This window comes from Myxine glutinosa, chromosome 7 (genome assembly GCF_964187855.1).
Source record: "Myxine glutinosa chromosome 7, kmMyxGlut1.1, whole genome shotgun sequence".
Classification (NCBI taxonomy): domain Eukaryota; kingdom Metazoa; phylum Chordata; class Myxini; order Myxiniformes; family Myxinidae; genus Myxine; species Myxine glutinosa.
Window position 1 is genome coordinate 148,034,122 of NC_136267.1, and position 18,674 is coordinate 148,052,795.

The window sequence follows — 18,674 nt, forward strand, 5'->3', positions numbered from 1 at the left end:
ATATACGTGATGATATTAATATTGAAGGCTATCTTCAATTTTATTATATAATTATTATATTATATAATAATTAATTCTAATTAATTAATAAATTAATAATTCTATAATTATATTATATATTATTGTATTATATAATGTTATTATATAATATAATTATATCATACTGTTGCTGTTTTGGGAAACCACTAAAAAGCAATGGCAACCACCATACAGGTCCCCATGAATAGTTATTTCATAGCAGACCATTATCTTAGCCCTTCCCCTTATTTCGGGTGAGTATGTCGTTATGCGTAGGGGAAGGGAAAGATAGGCCCTCCACTCATAAGGGATCTTTGCCAGGCAATGCACACAGGCTCAAAGGCACACCATCCAAGCACCAGGTAAAAGTCCCATCAAGAGGCTTGGGCGGGGGAAGCGACACTCCACCAATCAGAGCCTGAGGAACTTTGAGGGAGCTTGAGGGTGCGAAGTGACAAGCTCGACCAATCGGGAGCCTGGAAAACACCCCGCCCCCCCCCCCTCCCCAACCTCGGCAAAAGGCCTTGCACACGTTTTTTCTGGCTCTCCTTATTGCCGGTTTCGCTCAGCACGTGTGCATCCGCTCTTGATCGGACCCCCTCACAGGCCTCTGCACATGATTATTCTCTCTCTTGGCTTTTGGACTTTGTTGGCAGTACACGTGTGCTCCTTTCTTGGTCAGACCCTCTCACAGGCCTCAGTACGTGCCTGCATTACTCTTCGCCTTAGATTCCATTGGCTGTACGCACGTTTATGAACTCTCTCTTTGGCCTGGGACATTGTTCACCTTGCCTCTGCATGCATGTGAGTCACTCGCTTGGCCGATTTTATTCTTGCATGTGTGCATGACACTCACATTACCCTGCACGAGATCACGACTGCTGACTCCACGTGTCCCTGGCACTCACACTGCACGGTTCCCGACGCACTCACTCTGCACGGTTCCCGACACACTTACTCTGCACGGTTCCCGACACACTTACTCTGCACGGTTCCCGACGAACTCGCTCTGCACGGTTCCTGACGCACTCGCTCTGCATGGTTCCCGACACACTCGCTCTGCATGGTTCCTGACACACTCACTCTGCATGGTTCCTGACACACTCGCTCTGCATGGTTCCTGACGCACTCGCTCTGCACGGTTCCCGATGCACGGTTCCCGATGCACTCGCTCTGCCCGGTTCCCGATGTTCTCGCTCTGCACGGTTCCCGATGCACTCGCTCTGCACGGTTCCCGATGCACTCGCTCTGCATGGTTCCCGATGCACTCGCTCTGCATGGTTCCCGACACTTCTCACTTGCTCGTGTTTGTGCTGGGAACGCCTTCGCTTGTTCGTGCTGGGGATTGCCATTACCTGCTCGTGCTGCTCGGTGGCAACACCAAGACAAAGGTCATTGCGAGGAGAAGCATCGGCTAACCTTGTAACCATTTTGCAACAGGTTCCCAACGTCCGTTTTCCCCTCCCCCTCCCCCATGAATGTGTGCTGGTGCCTTGTTGTGTTTATTCGTAGTGATTGTAATAAGGTGTAGAATAAGCTAAGTTTCCGTTTCTTGTCCCTTTTTCTTTCCTATCGATAAGTTGCACTGTTAATACTTGTAAATAAATCAAATTGTTAAACGTTTCCTTTCCCTTTCCCTTCTCCCTTCTTCCTCCCTTCTGCCCATTCCCTTCTTCCCTTCCCTTTTTCATTCCCTTCCCTTCTTTCATTGGTCCACCATTGCTCGCACCCCGAGCCGAGTGGCGATCGGCCGTAACAAAATTAGCATTAGCCTGACGGGTACCAACGGTTGTTCGGCCGTCTAAATTTCCATCCAGGAACAAAAGAAATTGGTACAACGCCAGAGGGAAGGTACGTTTCCCGGTTGGGACCCTCACATGGTACAGGTAAGCTATCGCGCGACAGACCAATTGGCGTTCATAGTTGCTGGTTCACAACCTGCCGAAGTACGACGGCCATGATGGCAGGGAGGGGGTTGGCATTCTCTCAAGCAGGGATTCAACCCATGTCCTTATAAAAGGTCTTTGTCGGAGGTCACCGAGTCCGATCGGTGCAGCTGTGCAGCGATCGGTGAAGCCGTTTGTGCGGCACCCGGGAAAATAACGTTATGCGGGAGTCCAAACCTGAAAATGCTGGAGGCTAAAGCTGAAATTGGAAAAACAATATACCCTATTTTACTCCAGGAGATCCCAGGATTAGCCACCCAAAATATCGTTGCGATCGATTCAGCCGTTTTTGCGGTACCTTCGAACAGACGGACAGACGGACGGACAGACAGACGGACGGACATTTGGTGAATTATAGTAAGATACCAGGGATCGCAAACTAAAATCTGATAATCCTGCAGGCTGGTATAAACAGATTAAGATATTTATTAAAGGTCCAAGGACCCAACCTCTATAATGAAACCAGGTGTTCATTTGGATGATCCGCAATAATATAAAAAAGCAGGTAACATAATCGATGAACATTTGATACCTACAGCAGACCATTTACCCAGAATTGATGGAACAAAATTCCCAGCATACCTACCCTCGCTGTTAAGATCTCCTAGTGTCCCACCTCAACAGGTCTACAATAAATTACATCATCATACTAAAATACGCAATTTGGCGTCTGTCTTTCTGTCTCATGATTTTTTGACCGCGATACATTCCGTCATTACTTATCCAATCTCAACCAAACTTGACAGGATGACTCAGGGTTACACAACGAAGGTTATGCAGCATTCATTTGCCCCACTCCCAGGGTGGTTTTCACCGCTATTGCCGCCAATGGGGATGCGTGTTGAGGTGTATATCCATGTTAAGTTAGCTTTATCGTGGCATATTCCCAAGGCTGCTTCTATTAACAAAACTAATGCTAATCGCATAATAGCCGGCGAAGCCGGTGTTGTCAATAAACGAGTACGTATTATGTTGAAAACCTGATTATGCCTTGGCTCGAGAATTCCGAACGCAGTGGACGCAGCCATCTTGCGGATGCGGAAGTATGCATAACAAATTTAAAACGTTCATTAGGAGTTTCTTTCACCCGTCGTCGTTTGATTCACAATCTTATGCACCTCCGATGTATTAATAAAATAATTTAAGACCAACATCGGCCCGCACGGGCCTGGTTATCTTCAACAAAACGCATCACCAAACACCGGACCCAATGAGAGTTGAGCATTTGCAAAAATATTTCTAAAATGAAAGCGCTCAATGGTGGGCGCCATCGACCGGATGCGGAAGTTTGCATAAAACAATTGCGAAAAAGTTCAATAGGAGTTTGTTTCACCCGTCGTTCTTTGATTCACAATTTAATGAAACCTCTCATTAGTAATTAAAATACGTTAAGACCAACCTCGTTATCTTCAACGAAAATCGTCATCAAACACCAGAACCAATGAGATTCGAGCATTTGAAAAAATATTATTACGCGTTTCGGACGGTGAAAACGGCGTAAAATATTCTAACATTGACGAAGAATTGTTTTTTAGAAATCTCGCGGCCGTATGGGATAGTTTTTCACGGCCAGAAATATGGTATGAGCGGTTTACATATTTAGTTTAGAAATACGGATAGTTTTTCACGGCCGGAAATATCCGAAGTTGAGATGGAATTCACCAAATTAATCACTGCAAGCTAACGTCTTCTGGTGGAGGAAGCTGCCGTGCCCGGAGAGTCAGAGAACCAGCCCTGGCGCCTGACAGCGACTGAAGTTAGAAGACTACACACTTACTGTGAAAACGTATGTTAAGCCCAGTTAAAAATAGGCCTTAAGCTAGCACATCGTATAGTTACTTCCTTAAGCTTCTTGTGACATTTATTGTATGCAGGTATTGCCATTGGGGAGGATTGTCTGCTCTTCTCTTTTACCAAGTCTTACCAGGTACGGTACCTACTACACCTACCTACTACCAACTACCTACCTACCTACTACCAACTACCTACCTACCTACTACCAACTCCCTAACCTACTGATGCCACGGTGATGGGTAAAATAGTGGCAAGAGGTTTTGGCTTCGCCGGCTCATTGCGGCTTTGCAGTCGGTACTAGTATTAATTTTATTACAAAACAATATCAATACTAATAATATCCCACCTCCCAAAGTGTTTTTTCTAGCGTGTTAACGTGTATAAATAGCTTATCGTGCCGTTTTCGTGTGAGCAACAGCCTCTACAGGAAGTAAAAATATTATAAACCACAAACACGTTTGATTAGCTTTTTAAATAGTCGATAATGCTGTTTAACAAAGAACTGAAATAAATTTAGAGAAATCCGGACATTAGTCCATACTTATCACATCCTAATCGCTCCTGATCGTAGATCTACTGCAGTCTATATACCGCCCCCCTCCCCAAAAACCTAATAACACGACCCTTCCTGCCACTTCTGTGGAGTTCTGCTAAGGAGTGTTCGTGGCGTTTTTCCAAAGCTGCTTCTCACTACAAAAATAATAACAACACGTGATGATAGAATAATATTAATGATATTATGAAACAATATCCCCACTCCTCAAGGGGTTTTGTGGATTGCAATATTTCCCCCTCCCCCCCGCACCCTGACATCCTCACTGAAGTAAATTTTACAATCAGGAATTTAGAATAACTGATCTAACATGCTATAATGTCATGCATGGTCTGATCCTTTCAATGACCTGATCTAACATGCTGTAATGTCATGCATGGTCTGATCCTTTTTTCTGATCCTTTTTGATGTATTAAGAACTCTCACATACACAATAATAACACTCTTAAAGAAAGTACCATGAAAATATCACTTGCATCTCATGAACAATACATATGATGGTACCATCATTCCCCAATGCTCTCAAAGCAATAAACTCACGATACGCCAAACGTGAATGGAATGTAACAATCCCAAAGTCCGTGCACGAATCCCCACGCTGGGCGAAGGTCGAAGTCGTGCAGAACGGCAAGAACAACAGGCAGGTATCGGCGTGGCTGTGGGCGAAGAGTTACGAGGTGAGAGGTCGGGCAGAGGGCGGCACGGGGTAACGATCCCCCAAAACGAGAGTGGAATCCACGCCTCACGTCCACCAATGATGAAGCCGATATGGAAACCAACGGCGATCAACACGAAGAGGTTGATATGGGACGAAGGTTGATATGGGACGACAAAACACGAAGCACCATGCGGACGGCCTCCTCGAGGAAAAATGGCACATCGGCCTGTAATGGAGGCGCTTGCTTTCCCGCCAACAATAGTTCACGCTTGGTACCAAAACCTGAGACGCAGGTTTAATTGCAATTGCAATATGGGACAATGTCGTGCGTAATCCCTTTCACGGGAAGCCTCAATTCATTTGCGACTAATATCGAGAAGTCCGCTCGCAGCCTCGATGTGACTCATGGCTGTCTCTTTTCCCCGCCGATTTTCCTCCTTCCTCCTCTTCCGGTTTCTTTGCCGCGTTTTTCTTTTTCCTCCACAAACATTTATTTTTACCTTTTACTAAAGTCATCTCCATTTCACCAATAAATCTTAACAACAACATTACCTGAAACTAAAAATCCTACAAGTATATAATAACAACAAAGGCGGAAGTGACGAATCCGTAACTTATGCCATTCATGTTCTGATTATTTCACTAACCTGATCTAACATGTTATAATACCATGCATGTCCTGATCCTTTGAATGACTTGATCTAACATAAGTAATAGTCATAATAATTGGCAATTATAATAAGGATAATAACATGCCTCCCCCTGCCGCTCCCATAGTGAGCGGGTGTACTAGTCAAACTAAAATTACAAGCAGCAAGCATTTCTGGAGATTTACCTGTCTGAGTAATCCGTGAGTTTGCTTATGAATTACGTTTTCCCTTGACTGATGTTCTAAATGTATCATTTGATCAGGCGAAACTTCCGGATCGCTGGAATTGGAAGTAAGCAGAAGTGACATCCATTCCAAACTCACAACCACCCACTTTGTCGGAATTGAGACCAATAGCACTGACGAGCTATTTCGCAAAAGTTGCGAAATAATTTATTGCAAAATGGCTGCACGAGGACATTGCAACAAAAATTGATTTTAACCAGTATGCCAATAAAAGAAAGCTATCAACTTGTCATTATTTAATAAAAATGCTTCATCAGCTATATGAAAATGCTGATGATCCAAATTCAATATCCACTGTAGTTCTTACAGATTTTTCAAAAGCCTTTTTTTTTTTTTTTTTTTTTTTTTTTCTATACTGAATCGAGGCTCGTGAAAGAGCTGACAACCGCGAGGGAAAGACAAAGACAGTACATGGGGACCGCGAGGGAAAGACAAAGACAGTACATGGGGACCGCGAGGGAAAGACAGTACATGGGGACCGTGAGGGAAAGACAAAAACAGCACATGGGGACCGCGAGGGAAAGACAAAGACAGCACATAGGGACCGCGAGGGAAAGACAAAGACAGTACATGGGGACCGCGAGGGAAAGACAAAAACAGCACATGGGGACCGCGAGGGAAAGACAGTACATGGGGACCGCGAGGGAAAGACAAAAACAGCACATGGGGACCGCGAGGGAAAGACAAAGACAGTACATGGGGACCGCGAGGGAAAGACAGTACATGGGGACCGCGAGGGAAAGACAGTACATGGGGACCGCGAGGGAAAGACAAAAACAGCACATGGGGACCGCGAGGGAAAGACAAAAACAGCACATGGGGACCGCGAGGGAAAGACAAAGACCAAACAAAAGACTTTGATCAAATTGATCATAATTTTCTGGTTTGTAAATTGATTCACGTTGAAGTTCACCCATACATTATTTCCTGGGTTATTAACTTTTTTGAATTCCGTCAACAGTGCATGAAATATAAGGGAACCATATCAGACATGAAAAATAGTCATGCTGGAGTACCACAGGGTACTAAATTTGGTCCAATTTTGTTTTTGGTAATGATCAATGATGTATGTGAGAAAAGTCAGGTCCCGTATTTTGAATATGTGGACGATCTTACCTTTGGTGAAAGTCTAAAAGGGCCACAACAGTCACAGATGCAGCAATCCTTTGTTTTCAGAATTGGACATCTGATAAAAACATGAAAGCTACATGCGTTAAAATGTTTTACGATGACAGTTTCCTTCATAAAGCAGCTAGCACAACATCAAACACTCTTTATTAATAATACTCAGTTACCCAGTGTGCAATCAACGAAAGTTCTTTGTGTGACGATACAGAAAAACTTGAAAAGGGATGCTCATATAAGAAAAATGCTTAAGAAATGTAATAGAAAGTTGTACATTTTGCATAATCTTAAATCGGGTTATCCGATCCACACAACAAATAAACGTACAAGACAGGTAAATCAGCCATACAACAATTAAAATGCAACAAATAATGATTTAATGAAAATAATACCAGGATAACAAAAATGAATGTACAGTAAACAGTAAAATCTAATTCCTAATTGCCCCCCCCCCCCCGCACCATACAGACTCGTATACAACAAAAGGGAATGATAAATGACAATAAATGCGTAGTGTGGTGCGTTGGCTGATACTCCGCCTGGCGTCTTTGACCGGTCCCTGAACCACCGCGCAGGAACCGCACAAGATGGTGCGCAGTCATGCCCAGAGCAGCCACCAACCCGTGAAGCGGCGGCAAAACTCCTTCCTCCTCCGCTTGTTTCACGCTCCACAAATCTCCGCTGTTTCTCAAGCGCACACAGCACGAAGCCAGCACCAAGGAGAGTGTATCAACTGTGACCACTCGCGATGAAGGCCAGACCAAGAGAGAGACAGGGAATGCGCCCGCTCACAAAGAAACCCAGAGCAAGAGAGACAAGGCAACTCAAACTGCCTGCCACGAACGCCGGAACAGAGCAAGAGAGAGAAGTGCGTCCGCTTGCAATGAAACCCCAGGACCGAGAGTGAAAATGGCGGGGACGTGTCCTTTTTTACTCCTTCGTCTCAAACGTTCTCTCCTACGTCACACTTGCTCCAATCACCGAGCGCCACCCGCTCACCCCAACCAATCCTCCTTCGGGGCAATGCCTCACGGTCACACTTGGCGCCCATCGAGAAGATTCGAGCTGGGTGGTGTCGTACTGTTGTAGTAATGTCCGGATCCGGTCGGCGATTGCTTTATTTAATCTAGGCGCTGATCGCATGGCTGGTGGTGCAAGTGTTATAAGAACGAAGGGAAAAATACAGAGGCGACGACACACAGGGAATCTACCCTTATACCCTAACTAATTAGCATAGCTCAACCCCTCGCATGGAGACATATAACGTTTACACGGACATCCAGGCCTGACTTAATTACAGGAAGGTTTTTCTTCGTGACATTCGGAGCACAATACCCTATACCATCCTATCTGGACCAAGGTATTTCATTACCGACCCCCACAAACGTAACAATATAAACTAGAACGGGCACTCGGTAGAGCGCATACCTTCGCCGCAGCTACTGTTCTGTACTTGGCATGGGAGTGTAGGGAACAGAACAACAAAAATACGATTTTGACCTTTTCGTGACCTTGACCTTGACCTTTGACCCGATTGCTCCCAAAATCTAATCAAATGTGTCCCGTATAATAACCAATCATCCCACCAAATTTCATGCAATTCGGTTGAATACTTTTTGAGTTATGCGAATAACATACACACACACACACACACAGACATACAAATAAATACACAGCGATCAAAACATAACCTTCCGCTTTTGCGAAGGTAATGAGAAACCCTGGAGGAACGAGGATATCAGTTGTGTAAAAATTGTGAAACTTCGTTCGGTCTTGGCTGCCAGCTTTGTTCATCTTACTATAATTCACCAAATGTCCGTCTGTCTGTCCATTCGAAGGTACCGTAAAAACTGCTGAACCGATCGCATAGATATTTTGGGTGGATAATCCTGGGACCCGTGGGAGTAAAATAGGCTATTTAGTTTTCCCAATTTCAGCTTCAGTCTCCAGAATTCTCAGGTTTGGACTCCCGCATAACATTGGCGTTCGCATGACGTTCATTGTGACGTCTTCTTACGTCGAGCAACGGTACCCACCCTAAGGGCGGGGCTTCAATTGGGAGGCCCAAATGAAAAGGCTAAATATCAGAAATTGAAGGCTTTTTTTCTTTTAAACGATTTATATAAACATCCGTTAAATCTCGATCGGTGTGAACACGATTATCGATCACGATTTGAAACACGATGGAATAATATTTACCAATATGAAAAGTGATGTGGCTTTTATTGAAATTCTAAAGATACTGTTGTGGCGGACACAAGCAAGGTACACGAATTGAGCGCACCAGCAGGTGGCGCGAACGTCCAGGCGGGGAACTGGATTGCATGCCCCACCTATCGACCGACCGGCCACGCCCGGGGACGAGGCGTGGCCTCGGCACATATATGCGGGCTCTAAGCTCGGGCCCGCTCGGTGCTGCAGTTCGAGCTTTCATAATAAAGACTCTTGTTTTTATCAAACGCGTTGTGGCCTACCTCTTTGGCAAGCAAGTTGTGTGCGCAGCACCACACTTCACTGGTGACCCCGATTGGTTCAGCCGTTGCTGACCACCGAATGCGCCATGGCCAACAACGCTGTCACGGTAAAACTCCCAGAGTTTTGGGAAGCACAGGCCGATGTGTGGTTCGTGCAGGCCGAAGCGCATTTCCAGCTTTGAGGCATAACGGCGGACGAGACCCGTTACTACCATGTGGTCGCCTCCCTCGGGCCCGGCACTGCCGCCCGAGTCGTGTCCATCCTGCGGCACCCGCTGGTCGACCACAAGTACGGGGCGATCAAACGTCTCCTCATCGCCACGTTCGGCCTCACGGAGATCGAACAGGCCGACCGCCTCCTGGACCTTCCTGAACTCGGCGACACACGACCATCCATGCGGATGGATTATATGCTGTCACTGCTGGGGGACCAAGCCCCGGATTTTTTTATTTCGGGCGCTTTTCCTACGCCAGCTACCGCTACAGGTACGCCTCGCGCTGGCCGGTTCCAACATAAGGGAACCCCGCGCCCTGGCCGTAGAGGCCGACAAGTTCTTCGTGGCTTGCGACACGTGGGCGAGTTATGGTGCGGCCGTCGTGGTTCCCGAGGCAGATGCTACAGCGTCCCTCGTTGCCGCTGCCGCGCCCCGACCACCACCACCACCGTCGCCGAGAAAACTGCCGCCGCAAGCCTGGTGCTATTTCCATGCCAGGTTCGGCCACAAGGCTAAGAAGTGTTGCCCGCCGTGCTCGTTTGGCAGGTCGGGAAACGACCAAGCCGGCGCTCGGTAGCGGCCCTGAGCGTCGGCCATTCCGGCAGCCTCCTCTTTATCATGGACACCTTGTCCGGGTGACGTTTCCTCTGCGATACAGGAGCGCAGGTAAGCATCATCCCAGCCTACACGTCCGACAAGCGAACCACGGGCCGGGGCCCCGCGTTGCTTGCCGCCAATGGTACACCCATCCGCACATTCGGGAAGCGCTGCCTCTCCCTGCGGTTCGGAGGGCAGCGCTTTCAATGGTCGTTCGTGACCGCTAGCGTGCCCATGGCATTGCTCGGTGCGGACTTCCTATGTGCGCACGGATTGTTGGTCGAACTAGAGCGCAGACGGCTCGTCCAGGCTGAAACCTTCAGCTCGCTCACTTGTTCGCTGAGCAGCTCGTTGAGCGGCTCACTGAATGGCTCATCGAGCGGCTTGCCAAGCGGCTTGCTGGACGGTTCTGTCCCGGCGAGTTTGGTTTGTACGCTTCCGGCAGTGGACGACTTTACCCGCCTCCTCGCCAGTTTCCCGGCCCTCACGCGGCCCACCTTTTCAGCGGTGGCCGTTAAGCACGGGGTGGAGCATCACATCCCCACGGTCGGGCCGCCGGTCTATGCCCGGGCACGCCGGCTCGAGCCCACGAAGCTCGCGGTGGTGAAAGCGGAGTTCGCCACGCTGGAGCGGCTAGGGATTGTTGCGGCGCTCCAACAGCGCGTGGGCTTCCCCGCTGCACATCGTGCCGAAGCCCGGCGGGGGATGGCGGCCGTGCGGGGACTACCGCCGGCTCAACGATGCCACCACCCCCGACCGCTACCTGGTCCCTCACATTCTGGACTTTTCCGCCCGGTTGGCCAACACGACCATGTTTTCGAAGGTGGACCTCATCCGGGGCTACCATCAGGTCCCCGTCCAACCGGACGACGTCCCGAAGACGGCCGTCATCACCCCTTTTGGCCTCTTCGAATTTCTAAGGATGCCCTTCGGGTTGAAGAATGCGGCTCAGGCGTTCCAGCGGCTTATGGATAGCGTCTTGCATGACTTACCTTTCCTGTTCGTCTACCTGGACAACATCCTGGTTGCGAGCGCGTCCCAGGAGGAGCACCTGCCCCACCTCCGCATGCTTTTTGAACGCCTGGGCCAGCATGGCCTAATCATCAACCCTGCCAAGTGCCGTTTCGGTGTCACCACCATCGACTTCTTGGGGCACCGCATCACCGAGCACGGGGCCGTCCCTTTACCGGCCAAGGTGGAGGCGGTCAGGGATTTCCCGCGGCCCCGCACGATCAAGGGGCTCCAGGAGTTCCTGGGCATGGTAAACTTTTACCACCGCTTCGTGCCCCACGTCGCCCAGCTCCTCTGCCCCTTGCACGAGTCCCTCCGGGGCAAGCCGGGCAAAGGTGGCATCGCATGGTCGGAGCCGTTGGCCACGGCGTTCGCGGGCGCAAAGCTGGCTCTGGCTGACGCCACCATGCTGGCGCACCCGGCACCCGACTCACCGATCGCCCTCACCACCGACGCGTCGGATTACGCGGTGGGCGCGGTGCATGAGCAATGGGTGCGTGGTGCTTGGCAACCGCTGGCGTGTTTCAGCCGGCAGCTTCGCCCACACGAATGCCGGTACAGCACCTTCGACCGCGAGTTGCTCAGACTCCACCTGGCGGTCCGACACTTCCGCCATCTGCTGGAGGGCCGCCCGTTCACGGCCTTCGTTGACCACAAGCCCCTTGTGTTCGCGATGGCCAAGGTCGCCGAGCCATGGTCGGCACGGCAGCAGCGCCACCTCTCTGCCGTGTCCGAGTACACGACAGACATCCGTCACGTGGCGGGTAAGTACAACCCGGTGGCGGATTGCCTTTCCCGGTCCGTCGTGCACGCGGTCCACCTCGGGGTCGACTATGCCCGGATGGCGGAGGCCCAGACCGCCGACCCCGGTGTCCAGGCCATGCGGACCGCCGTCACGGGCCTCCGCGTCACCGAGGTGTCGTTCGACGCCGCGGGCACGGCCCTCCTATGCGACGTCTCCCTCTGCCGGCCTCGTCCCATCGTGCCCGCTGGCTGGCAGCACCCGGTGTTCGACGCCATCCACGGCCTGTCCCACCCTGGCGCGAGGGCATCCCAGAAACTCGTCGTGGCAAAGTTCGTCTGGCATGGCTACCGGAAGGACGTCCGCGACTGGGCCAGGACGTGCCTCGCATGCCAGCGCGCAAAGGTCCACCACCACACCCAGGCACCGTTGGTTTACGGTGCCCGAGTGGCGGTTCGACCACGTGCATGTCGACTTGGTGGGACCTCTGCCCCCCTCGCGAGGGTTCACCCACCTCCTCACCATGGTAGACCGCACCACACGGTGGCTGGAGGCCGTCCCATTGGTGGCGACGTCTGCGGCTGAGGTGGCGCAAGCCTTTATCGCCACTTGGGTTGCCCAGTTCGGTGCCCCCTCGGACATCTCGTCCGACCGCGGCCCCCAGTTCACCTCGGAGCTCTGGGCCGCGGTGGCGCAAGGACTCGGGGTGAAGCTACACCACACCACGGCCTACCACCCCCAGGCCAATGGCCTGTGCGAGCGCTTTCATCGCTCCATGAAGGCCACGCTCCGGGCCAGCCTCTGCGACGGCAGCTGGGTCGACAGACTCCCCTGGGTCCTGCTGGGCCTCAGGACGGCGCCCAAGGACGACCTGTGCGCATCCTCGGCGGAGCTGGTCTCCGGGCAACCACTGCGGGTACCAAGTGAATTTATCCCCGACTCCACGGCTCCTTGGTCCGTGGCACAACAGCGCTCCGCCCTTCAGGAGACCGCCCGGAGGTTCGCCCCGGTGCCAACGGCACACCACGGTTGCCCGCCTTCCCATGTCGCCCCGGAGCTTCGCACGGCAAAGTACATGTTCATCCGGCACGACGCCCACCAGGCACCGCTGCGGCCCCTGTACGACGGGCCCTTCCGCGTGTTGGAGGCCGGGGACAAGTTTTTCACGGTCGACATCGTCAGTGCCCCAGATCGCATTTCCGTGGACCGCCTCAAGCCGGCCCACCTCGATCCGGACCACCCCCCGCCAGCGGCTCTGCCTCCGCGTCGAGGCCGCCCCCCGGCGGTCGGACCCCCGGCACCCCCGCCAGCAGCTCTGTCTCCGCGTCGAGGCCGCCCCCCGGCAGTCGGACCCCCGTCGCCCCCCAGCCCTGCCGTCCCGCCACCCCCCAGACCGGCACCCATCGTCAGGGGGCGTTTCGGCTGGGTCATCCGGCTTCCCCGCAAACTCACCCTTCAGGTGCGTGGGAATTCTGGGGGGGCGCGTGTGGCGGACACAAGCAAGGTACTCGAATTCAGCGCACCAGCAGGTGGCGCGAACGTCCAGGCGGGGAACTGGATTGCATGCCCCGCCTATCGACCGACCGGCCACGCCCGGGGACGAGGCGTGGCCTCAGCACATATATGCGGGCTCTAAGCTTGGGCCCGCTCAGTGCTGCAGTTCGAGCTTTCATAATAAAGACTCTTGGTTTTATCAAACGTGTTGTGGCCTACCTCTTTGGCAAGCAAGTTGTGTGCGTAGCACCACACTTCACTGTTTAGATTTTGATGTTTTGCGTGTGATGTGATTCAACGGATGTTTATATGAATCGTTTAAAATAAAAAAACCTTCAATTTCTGATATTTTGCCATCGCCATATGCAGATTCGCCACGGACCCACGATCGATGTTTCTATATGTGAACGTACCCGTTTCTTTGCGAACGGGTACGTTTTTCATGGAAGTCCTTCACGAACTTGCTGTCCATGTCTGACGTGCGACTGAACGTGCTACAGGATTGTAGAATTTATTGCTTTCATGCTTTAGCATTCGCCATATCTGCATTGCCTGTTTGCTTCTGGCCTCCCACCCGTGCGTAGCACGGGTATTTCTCTTGTTTCAACTAATTCACAAATCTTTCTCCTTTGCCGTTAGTCTCCCCATGCTTCATGTGCAGAATACACTTTGTAGTGGAGGACGATTTCCTTCTCCTCAGCTCCAGCTCTGTTCATTTAATCACCTCCGATTCGTCTGAAACCTTGTCGTTGTTTATAGAACAGGCGACATCTTTTTAGGTTTGGTGTTCAGCTCTGTCCTATCGTGAGGCAGGGATCCCCTCCCTCACTGGAGAAGGTGCAGTCATTATCCTTTTCAGCACACATTCTGGCTAATCTCCCCATTGTTTTTTCCTTGTGCACAGGTGACTGCTGCAGGTCAAGTCCTAATTGTAGTATTATGAAATATGCTGAAGATACAGTAATTAATGGGTTCTTACTCCATGACAAACATGAATATGTGAACGAAGTTAAGAAGTTTGTAGACTGGTGTGACCGTCATTATTTAATTCTTAATGCCAACAAGACAAAGGAACTGATTTTTTATATTCGACACCTGGCAGGTGATCATGACCCTTTGATCATTCACAAATATAGTATCGAACTAGAACGGGCACTCGGTAGAGCGCATACCTTCGCCGCAGCTACTGTTCTGTACTTGGCATGGGAGTGTAGGGAACAGAACAACAAAAATACGATTTTGACCTTTTCGTGACCTTGACCTTGACCTTTGACCCGATTGCTCCCAAAATCTAATCAAATGTGTCCCGTATAATAACCAATCATCCCACCAAATTTCATGCAATTAGGTTGAATACTTTTTGAGTTATGCGAATAACATACACACACACACACACACAGACATACAAATAAATACACAGCGATCAAAACATAACCTTCCGCTTTTGCGAAGGTAATAAGTCCCTGAACGTGAGTATTTGGGTACAATGATTGATAAAAAAAAATTGAAGTGGAGCAGGAATTCCCACGTGTTGGCAGGTAAAGCACGGCAAAGATTGTATTTTTTAAGGAAACGGAAAGAGTTTCATGTCGATAATAGCATTTGATTCATTTTTATCAGTCCTTGGTTTAAAGTATTTTTTCTTTAAATTTAATTTGTACATTTGGTAAATTGTCAAAAGAAAATGTCAAGAAACTGGTAAGACCCATGAAGTTTGCCCAGCGTGTGATATAATCAGATCTTTCGTCAATTTGTGCCTTGTGCAAGAAGCGCACCATGTTGAAGATCCACAAAATAATACAAGACCCATCACACCCACTTCAGCCTTGTTTTTGTTTTAATCTTTCAGGTATTCACCATTGTGTTCAACTTCCATCTCGTTGTCGCTTTAAATTATCTTTTGTACCAAATTCAATTCACATGTTTAATGCGGGTGTGGAAAGGGTGGGATGCACCCCCCGAACTCTTTCTTTGAATTGTATTGAATTTATTTATTTATTTATTGTATACAAAATCGACGCTCGTGAAAGAGCTAACATTAATCACACAGAAAGACAAACCGACACATAAAACATATAACATGGGGAGCGGTAGACAAGATGGGGCGAGAGGGGGAGGAACACAAACACAACATCTGAGAGCAGGGACATCGAGTGATCTGTGGGAGGGAGAGGGCTTTGGGGGGGGGGGGGGGGGCATGGGAAGGCGGGGTGGGAGAGGTATAAAACATATGGACACTGCCAGGACTTCCAGGAAAGAAGTTGGAATTTCAAACAAGGTGGATCTGGGGTGAATTAGTGGGGGTAGAAAAGATCAAGGTTTTGAATGGGGGAAGATAAGAGATGGTGGTGAACAGCTGTTTTAAAGACCTGGAGGGAGGAGTGGGATTGAAGGGAGTGTGGGAGTTTGTTCCAGAGGCGGGAGAAAAGAGGAATGAAAGAGTGAAGGTGAGCAGAGAGCCGAGATTTCGGCAGTTTAACCATAAGAGGGTTGCTGGCAGATCTTGTGCGACCTGTAGGAATATTTGGGGGACAAAGCACAGAGAGAGCTGGGGGAGCAAGGCCGGAGAGGAGTCGGTAGAAGACAGAAAGACCACCTACCTGTCTGTGGTGAGTGAGTGAAAGGCCCTCGGAGATAGCTTCATCGCGGGAGATTCCAATGATTCTGAAAGCTTTGGTTTCAACAGCGTGAAGCCGAGCTAGGTGTGAGGCAGGAGCAGCGGCCCATAGGGGAGAACAGTATTCCATTGAGCTGCGGATGAAAGCCTTGTATGTGGTGAGGAGCTCAGGTGTGCCGAGGAAGGACTTCGCATGACGGAGGATGCCCAGTCGGCGACTGGCTTTGGAGGCCAGCTTGGAAATGTGGTTTTCCCAAGAAAGATCATGGCAGATAGTGAGACCCAAAAGCTTGAGCGACAGAACTTCTTGGAGAGGATTGTTGAGAAAGTGGATGGGAGGGTTGTCCAGTCGATCTTTTCGGAGAGACATCGTAAGAGTGTGAGATTTGTCAGGATTGAAAGACATGTTCCACTTGTTTGACCAGTCTGTGATTTTGCCCAGGTCTTCAGAGAGTGAGGAGGCTGCAGACTGCCGATCTGAGGGAAGAGGAATGGAGCGGCAGAGAGTGGAGTCATCAGCAAAGAGATAGAGAGGATTTTCCAGAGAGTCGGAGAGATCATTGATAAAGACCAGAAAAAGCACAGGGCCCAGAACACTGCCTTGGGGAACTCCAGCCTGAACAGGAAGGGGAGGTGAGAGAAACCCATTCAGGGCCACACGTTGTCTACGACCAGAGAGGAAGTCCGCAAGCCATGCATGGAGATTTCCATGGATACCATAGGAGGAGAGTTTGGTGTGCAGAGCTGGGTGCCAGACCGTATCGAAGGCACGTGATATGTCAAGGGAGACGGCTCTGATTTCCTGTTTGGCAATGAGGACCTCCATCAAATTGATCTTTCTTTGTCTTTGAATTGCCAGAGGAAGGAAAATTTCCATGTTTTTCTGTGGATTACAATAAAATCTAGAAGGGCACTCGGTAGAGAGCATATCTCCACCAGGCTCACCAGTTTACGTTTTGTATCCCACTGATAGGCCGGATCTGGATTCGGACCTGAACCAAAATTGAATCGGCTTCTTCTTGTCACCTAATTAACTCATCCACCAAGTTTAGTCATAAGTCGTCCGCGACTTTATTAAATATCATGTTATATATCGCTTTTCGCCCGATCTCTCAATGGTGAAGAATCGCTTAAAAAATTAAACAATCCTCGTATCTAAATCCATATTCAGATCTTCACCAAAGTCAAATCGATTAGTCCATGTCACACACACATCTCCACCAAGCTTCGTCCAAATCTATCCATAACTTTTTGAGATATTCTGCTATATATCTTTTTTGGCGATTTCGCCCAATGGTGAAAAAATCACTTAAAAAATTCTACTAGCCGGATCCGAATCCGGATCTTCACCAAAATCTAACCATTTCATCCTTTCAACATACACTACCTCTCTGCCAAATTTCGTCCGAATCCGTCCATAACTCTTTGAGATATCTTGTTCACAGACAGACAGACAAACAGACAGACCGGGGTGAAAACATAACCTCCATCCACCTTCGGTGGTGGAGGTAAATATATGAATATATAATATTAGACCACTTTTGAGCCATTGTGAATACAACGGTAAACCAGAAGCTTTCACTGCATGACTGCGCGTGACCTTTTTTGAACTTTTATTTTAAACAAGGGAAAGTTAAAACATCTGCATCTTACTATAATTCACCAAATGTCCGTCTGTCCGTTTGTTCCCAGGTTCCGCAAAAACGGCTGAACCGATCGCAACGATATTTTGGGTGGGTTATCCTGGGACCCCCTGGAGTAAAATAGGCTATATTGTTTTTCCAATTTTCCAATTTTCCAGTTTTTCCAAACACTATGGAATAATATTTAGCGATATGAACAGTGATGTGGCTTTTATTGAAATTCTGCAAATACTGTTTAGATTTTGATGATTTGCGTGTGATTTGATTTGACGGATGTTTATATAAATCGTTTAAAATAAAAAAGCCTTCAATTTCTGATATTTTGCCTTTTCATTTGGGCCTCCCAATTGAAGCCCCGCCCATGGGGCGGGTACCGTTGCTAGTTTGTATAAACAAGGGAAAACCATCATCCAGCATTTCAACACAGCATTATTGGAGTTAACTTCATGAAGCAATCCTTTCTGGTAAGAGTATTTTATCTATTTTTAAAATCACAATTTTGTTCCAAAAAGTGTAAGTTTGGAGTTGCATTTCGGACCTGAACGAAATTTCGGACATTAACTTTATACAAGGGCAGGATGACCTACGGGTTTGTGCTTTCACCTCTGAGCTGTCTAGCCTGGGTTTGAATCTCGGCCCACCGAGAAACTGGCATCTCAGTGTTTCATCGGCAAGGCGTGATACATCATTGTGGTGCCTTCTGTTGGAGGGAACTTCAACCAAACGACCCGTGTCCGGAATTAGTTTGTGTATGTTAAATATTCCACAGTGTCCATCGTGAAGAAATTACGTTTTTCAGCAGAGTTGACAGTCTTATAGGACCAGGGCCCATAGGTTGAGGGTATAGATGATGAGCGTTAGGACAGATTTAAGGCAGGGGTCTTTCAGTGGG

The 18,674-nt window shown here is 49.1% G+C and overlaps 1 protein-coding gene across 1 annotated transcript in view; it reads left to right on the forward strand.

The window, feature by feature from the left end:
- Positions 1–18,181: 18,181 nt before the first annotated feature.
- The window catches only part of LOC137431728 (diamine oxidase [copper-containing]-like), a 70,037-nt gene continuing 69,544 nt past the window's right edge, over positions 18,182–18,674 (forward strand). The window contains exon 1 of the mRNA XM_068123361.2: positions 18,182–18,246. The gene's annotated coding sequence lies outside the window, so the exon portion shown is untranslated. The remainder of the gene's footprint in view (positions 18,247–18,674) is intronic.